The sequence below is a fragment of the Pinus tabuliformis genome, chromosome 1_1, assembly GCF_031772625.1.
Source record: "Pinus tabuliformis cultivar Carrire ecotype Pingquan chromosome 1_1, CPIR1, whole genome shotgun sequence".
NCBI classification, from domain to species: domain Eukaryota; kingdom Viridiplantae; phylum Streptophyta; class Pinopsida; order Pinales; family Pinaceae; genus Pinus; species Pinus tabuliformis.
In genome coordinates, this window is record NC_142297.1 from 786,613,930 (window position 1) to 786,622,042 (window position 8,113).

Consider the following 8,113-nt stretch of genomic DNA (forward strand, 5'->3'; position numbering starts at 1 on the left):
TGAATATCATAAATAGTCATGGAAATGAAATTGTTGCACTTACAAATCCCTAGATAACCAAGTATTACAAGTTACCTAAACATCTAATTTAATTCTCAGTGGGTAGCTTAATTTGAATAGAAATGACATCCTGAGAAGTTGGTGGCAAGACCCTAATAAGTTCAAAAGTAATACGGATAGGATATATAAAATAAATTCACTTAGGAAATCATTTCAAATGGTTGCAACTATGTGTTGTAGATATGGGAAAAAAACATCAAAATTCTTCGAGGAAGGTTGGGTCCCACACATGTACACATGCATTTATGATGGATTCATTTTCAATTGGGTTGAAATTATTGTTGCATCTATCTAAGCCAATGTGACAGATGCTCAAAGTCTAAAAGAAGGGAAGTAGCCCAAATTTTACATGGATTCATACCTGCTTGACTACATATGTCCTAGACATGAGTTTGAGATGATGGGGTGCAGGTGGCCTCTAACTCCATACATTTAAAAGGTGCATATTTATTATAAGGAATTATGGGAAATCCAATATATAACATCATATACAAAGATATTGAAGGCTTAATTTCACCACTCTTCCATGTCTTATTTAGTCACAATTTTCCTTACATGTATGATTGTGATGAGGAAGTAGTTCGGGAATTTGTTGATTGGTTCAATCCACCAAATTCAATGTATATCAAAATATTTGGCTCATGGAAACCACCACACTAGCTCCTACTATTTGTAACTGATAAGATAATTCTAGAGGAAATTGCATATCAGGTGACCACATGTATTGATGGCATGCTAGTAGGAATGAATAAAGAACCATGACCTACATATCCCTTTTATGTAGGTATATATGGTATGAAAAACTATAAAGAAGCACAAAAAAAAGTTGTTGAATTGGATCATTTCAAATTTTGAGGAGTGGACTTTCATAGTTATGTCCCAAGGGGTGTAGTCTTAACACATTCCTCCAAATGCAAGTGAAAGTGGTCTTACTTTTCTCAAACCAACAAAGACAAATAAAAAATTAAAAACTATTACAGTGTTGTAGAAGCCCTTGGAAAATTAAATGGCTTTGATCCTCAAGTGAGAGAGTCTTTGAAACCAAAGAACGTTAAAGACAAGAAAGTTGCACAGGAAAGGGTTGTAGAAAAGGACGCTATTAAGAAAGAAAAAGAGAAGACATTAAAAGAAGGTCTCAAGTTGAAGAAAGAGATAGAGAAAAGAGATAAGGAGAAGGGAGAAAGAAAAAGATTGCAAAAGGAGGAATAAGAAAAGAAAAGGAAAGAAGAATAACATCATGAAAGAGAACAACTAGAAAGCAAGCCTAAGAGGAAGCAGGGTAGAAAGGGCAGCAGGAACAAGCAACCCAAAATGTAGGCAATGATGGTTTGCATGCAATAGACATTGATTAGATAGCCTTGTATTTCACACCATTGATGAGAGGCCATTTGTCAATCAGTTAGAAGGGAATTACTTTAAGCAATGACAATCAGGTTATGAACTTGGAAAATATCTGCATTCATAGAGAAACCAATTAAATTGTCCAGGAGAGGAGGAAATACTCAGCTCAAGAACCAGAAAATCCCATCTCAGTGACCACGGAATGAAACACAATGCCTAATAGTTTACATAATTCATTGTCCATATCCTCAACTGGGACTATCTTTTCCTCAGCAACAGAAACAAATATTGAGTATTTGTTGGAAAAGGTAAAAGGTAAAGATAGGAGCTTGAAGAAAGGTCACCAAGAAATCAAACAACTATGGAAAGAAAATCAAGATTTATCAGTTGTAAGCTCTTATGATAAGGATTATCAAAGTGTAGTTTTCAAAATAAATAAATCATTGGAGGACATCCTGAAGCAATTGTACGAAGAACTTGGGAAAACAAGAATGTGGTTATTGTATTTATTTAAATTCAAAATGTAGTTAAACATAAAGGTGTTAAATTTAAATATGCCTTATTGACCATCAATATAATGCTTGCATGGAGTATGGAATACCTTGATTCTCTAGATGTATTGCCAAGAAAATATGGGCTCAGGCAGGAAAGAGATAATGCTACATTCAGACTCATCATTCAAGCACAAGAAAAGCTTTAAAAATATGTGTTAACAACCATGAATACCTATCAATAACATCACCTTATCATGAAGAGATTAGTAAATTATCATGAGTTAGTCTTCATCGGAGCCTAAATATAGGTGAGACCTAAGCAAGATATTGAAATTGAAATATAGGAAATGATTATTGCATAATAGCTAGCATTCATTGAAAAGGATACAAAACTGACCAAAGAAGCGTTGACGCAACATCTGGCAAATCCACTAAAATGCATACCATGCTCACTTTGTTATTTCACCACATCCAAGCTAACTTGAAGACAATAGTACCAAATACGTGTGAATATGAAGTTATCAATTAAGGATTAATTTCAAGAAAAGTTTTATCCATTGAAACAGATTATAAAGCTCATAACACTCATGTTACCCAAAAATTTCAAGTCCAATTTCAAGCCTTATCCATTTTGGGATTGGGCTTGTTGTCGCACAGAATTTCTAAGCACCATGACAACGGAGAGATTGAGGATTAGGGTGACAGCTAGATTTTCAGGAGAGGTATCGTTAATCACACCTTAGTGTGCTTCACCTTATCTTCTCTCTGCCAATTACTACGAAATCAGGCTCAACACAGAAAGGGTCGAAGGATTCAAATTCAAATAGGCATTTAACTAAAATTAACCAAGATTCTTGCATCTCACATTAGCTTTAGGATCTGCATTTCATATAAGATAGTCATTCATCTAAGCAGAAGTTTCTAATCGATTACTTGGTCTTAATTTCCCTAGCAATATCGTTGACTCCATAAGGCACTGGTATTAATCATTTAAAATCTAATCAAATCCTATAAGTCTTGCTAAATCTTAATCAAGTACTTGGTCACTTCATTGTGTCTCCCAAACTGGTTGGTTCCCAACTAGTTCTTCTTCATTCCATTTTTCCATAGGGTCTATCCCCCTTAGCCTATTGTAGGGAGACACCTTAAATGGAGAGATTGGGGATCAGGGTGACAACCCCCAATTTGAGTCGTTGTTGTGGTGCCTAGACATTCTGTGCAACAACAAGGCTCAATGTAGATGTTTATTTATTCAAAAAATGCTTATTATAAATATTTTATAACATTCCTTGCACATGTTATTTCCTAACAACAAGAAGCTCACCTCATTCATCGACAACACATAGGCTGCATATGTTCGTTTATACAGTAGTTTGGATTTCTTGGTGAGAAAACACGAAATCCCGTCAATTGATTCCCTCATTGATGCTAAACCCAAGATCCAAGTCTGGTAGGAGATCGATGAGTACTTGGAACAGCTAAGACAAGACGCCACTAGGGAAGACTTGGAGTTGAACATACACAACATGCATAAGTACATCGGTGGTCCTGTCAAGGTCAAGAGAATGTTTCTCATGCTTCAAAATGTTTTAGACATGGGTTCTAACATAGTGTACCTGGATGCCATGGAGGCCAGAGTCCGCTTTTAGAAAGACACAGTTAATAATTTTCGAGACACCATCACACAGTACCAAGCTTGACACGAATATGTGACCGAGAAGCAACAAGTGGAGGTTGTTGAGATGGACTTCCCCCAAACTTCAGAATCATAGTGTTGTGTCTTGTTAGGTTGTCTCTACCCTATTTTGTCTTATATGGGTACGAGTGGAAAATGCAATATTATTTGTAATTATGTTGCAAGTGAAATTCCAAGTATCAATATTGGAATATGAAAATTCATCATGTAATTTAATGTGTCATTTTGTGAAGAAGTTGAAGAGTCATGAGGGCAGTCCAAAGGTCACAAAGGGGGAGTTAAAGAGTCACCCCCCTCTTGTTATAAATAGAACCTCATAACTCATGTAACAGGCTTTTGGAAGCCAAACTTTTGGCTAGGATTAGGCTTAGAAAGATCTTGGGAGTCTTTTGAAGAGCCTTGGATTCTCCATAGTGTAGAGAGAGTATACTTCTTTGGAGGAGCGGGTGTCCTTGACTGTAATGTTTCATTATTGGGGCTAGTGGTCATCAATGGTGTATGCATGGATGGAACTTTCACTTATAATAATAAAATCAAAGCCAACACACCTCCATGCATATGTTTTTAATATAGTAGGATTATTCTTGTTGTATTAGCAATGTATGTTATTTAACTTACGCATATGCTTATGAACTATTTTGTTTGCATTTGTACGAATCTTGTTGAATGTGTATTGTTGGATTAACTCATCACTTTAATTTGTGGAATATTCTGCATTTTAGCTTGTGATGTCATTTCGCTCATGTGTTCCTTTCAAGATGTGTATTATTGTAGGCTTCCAAGGGGCGCACTTCCTTTTCCCTTCATGTGTTGGAACCTTCATGCATCACACTTGACTCTCTGCGGGGTCACACACTTGCTCTTACCCAAAGTTATCATACTTTCCTCTGTGTTTTTCCGCGGTCAAGGCATTGCATTACCAACCACTACTAGGACTCCTACTCCAAACAATGTAAGGTCTATTTGGGACTTCATATCGGGGAGATCCCCTGAATGTTGGCTGGTCCAACACTGTCAACATAATGTTAATGTGAAAAATTTAAGTAAAAAGATGAAAATGAAAGATAAAGGAGAATGTCATATTTACTTTAATAATTTAATATTACCATTAATTGCACATCAATAGTAGGGCCATAGGCTTGAATATTAGATTACCCGACTCAATTTTTATTCTTTTTTATAAATTTCATTTGAAACATCCTAGTCACATTTACAAAACTAGTTGGTTTGGTATTGAACCGTCCATTTCCAATTCTAGACATCAAATTGGACTAGTTTAACCCCCAAATTGGTTGAGTCAGTTGGTTCCACCAGTTTCAGTTTGGTTCTGATAACACTACTTTCTTTTTTTTGTTCGCTAAGTTGTGTGAGCCTTAGGATGATTGCACGTTTAACCTTTGGCTTGAGAAACTGCAACCCAAACAAATCTAAGTCGTCAAAATCACCCAGGGATTGCACCTGACCTGGGCCACAACAACCCTTAATATGGCTTGATTCTTACCCATGGATTTTTTAAGGCTAAAAGTATAATGCTTTTGAGATCTTATCCTAAGACAACGTGATCCATTATTAATAGGGCACTAAAATTGAAATATTTTTTAACAATGCTTATAAAATCATTATTATTTTAAACAAAATTACAAAAAACACCCTAAAAAAATTTGATGTAATGTAACAAAACTTAATTAAAATCACAACAAAAAAAGTTAAGCAAAAAAAAAAAATCCAAAGAACATTTTTTTTTAAAACAAAAAAGCGTTAATAAAAATCCACAATTAAAAAAAATGACCTAAAAATTATTATATATATATATAACATCAAAATATTAAAAACTAAAAATAAAGATACATATTAAAATGTTTATGGGGCATCCCTGATGGGGGTGAGGAACAGAGAGGAGGATGTTACTAAGGGAACGCGCCAACGCCTATGGTAAGCATGTGGCTACACGATGACAAGCTAGCCTAATGGTCCTCCCATATGACCTTGAGTACGAGAGACAGAAATACCAGCGTGGAAAACCTCAAGTCACATTGGGTCTTACGGAGGGTGGTGAGTGCATTAACATTATGGAGGGTGGCGAGGACGTTCGATGGTCATTCTGCAGCGGAGAGAGTTTTGGAGCATGTGTGTGGAGTGCTAGGAGAAGTGGAGGGCGTTGCAGAGGTGCTTTGGGCCGAACGAAGGGTTGGCATTGTTGTAGAAGGTTTTGCCCCTATTGGTGGGTATGGGTAGTTGTCGATTGCCGAATTGGGTTTGCAAAGAGCAAGTCTACAAGGAATGGGGTGTATGTGCATCTAACGAGGGTGGTTTGTTGTGGTTCTAGTTTGGTTGGTGCATTTTTAGTCTAGGTTGGTTGTGAATTTTCCTTTGGTGGAATGGGATTATTGAAGTACGCCTCCTCGGCCAGTTCACAGGGTCGTGGGTTTCGGGGTGGTGCCCTTGGAGAGCCTATCGTGGGTTTTGGTTTGCTGGAATTGTGAGGGGTTGGTTTGGGGGGGTGTATGATTTTGGTTCGAGGTGGGAAACAACTTTGTAAGTTGTGGGTGCCCGACGCCAAAGGGAGAGGAGGTTCAACTGGAGTTGGTGGTCTTGACCCCTGCATGGATTGTTTGGGAGATATTTGAAGGGTGGCCTTCATCTCACTTAGGTGGTGTCGAGGTTTCAAGCATGCACTCGGTTCCTCGCTTAGGGTGGTCCTCAACCCAGGTTCCGCCTAATTCGAGCAGGCCAGGCATGGCTAAGTCCCGACCTCAGCTCGAGCTAGTGTCTAGAAGTGGTGGAGGGAGTCTAGAAGGTATAAGTGCAGAGGGTTTGAGCCGCGTGACTTCAAGAGGCAAAAGTGGTGGTCAGTTGGGGTGTTCAAGAAGCATGGGGTCAACAGTTCGAGTTGGTAGACGTGGGGGCTCAACTGGGAGTCAAGGTCGTCTCACCAAGGAAGAGCTAGAGTATAAAAAGGTACATGCTGAGCAATTAGCCTTAGAAATGAAAGCAATTGATGATAGAGAAAGGCTAATGCAACAAGAAATATGAATAGATAGAGCCTAAATATTCCATGGATAATAAATTCAATTGATGATGGAAGCACTATAAAGATCAGTTATTGAAAGAAGGTTAAGGCTGATACAATCAAGCTAGCTCTACCTGTTCTACAACGAGGGGTTCGGTTCGTCATGGTGGTTCCAGGTGTCATGTGTCCATGCGTCAGAGTGGTCTCGGTCAGCGATAAGGCTGCTGCATGGAGCACTGCCGAGATGTGGTTCAATTAATTCTAGATTGTCTGGAGAATTCAGAGCGGGTTAGACAAGAGGATCACACTGAATTGATAACAACTCTGAACAAAATGCATTATTTCCAATGCCATACCCGGGAGCGCATTGTGGTGGTTTGGCGCGGCCAAAATTTTCTATCAGAGAAGGTCAAGAAACTGGAGGCCTGGATGGCCCATTTCGACGAGCATGTCAATTATCCTTTCGTCCCCACCTACTGGTACAACTCCATACAACCCAGCCTCCATCACCTCTGGCGACTAGCATGGATACATGTGTTTCATATGTTTTGTATGTTTACTAGGACCTATGGCCTTTGAAATGTTGGATTGTGTCTCTCTTTGTTTTTTTGTTTCATTTTCATATGCTCAAACTTGGTCAGGGTGGGACTACGTGCCTTTTTCCTCTGATGTATTTCCTTTTGAAACTATGAATAGAAATTTGACTTACAAAAAAAAATGTTTATGGGGCATAAAGCAGATGGTGACATGGTGATCGGTTAAGGCACTCTATGGTGAAAAGGACATCATTTCAAAACTCCTTGGGAAAAAATCCAGCCATCCTAAGGACTAGTGTGGCCCCGTCCAAGTGATTTTGACAGTTTAGATAGACTTAGATCATGTCTACTCAAACCACAGGTTAAGCATGCGAGTTATCTCAAGATTCACATAACCTAGCAAATTATATATATATATATATATATATATATATATATATTTACGTGCTACAATTATAAACTAAATTAAAATAATATAAAAATGAAATAATAATAATAATAATAAAAGAAAGAAAGTGAATGAAATATGTGTTATGAAGTTGGAGGGTAATGTGACCTCCATATATTACAATTAAATGGGGTGTTTTCTTCTTCTTCTTTTCCAGATGTTTATTAATTTTATTTTTTAAAATGTTTGTTAGGTTTTTTTAATATTAAAAAAATCGATTTATTAATTTTTTTTAATAATGTATGTATATATATATATATAGATATATATATATATATATATATAGATATAGTAGGTGGAGAAATTAACAACTAGGCCAAGCTTGTACTCGCTCAACATGCGGTCAATTTGGTTTGTTACCCTATATCTTTAGGTGAACCCATTCGTGCTCCAATGCACAACCCGTATGGTTACTTAAAGGGATTTAAACTTCGAACCACATACTTCACAAAAACTTCATATCACAACTATCACTAATAAAATTGCCCCTTAAAATTTATAATTTTAAAAATAAATCAATAAATTTTA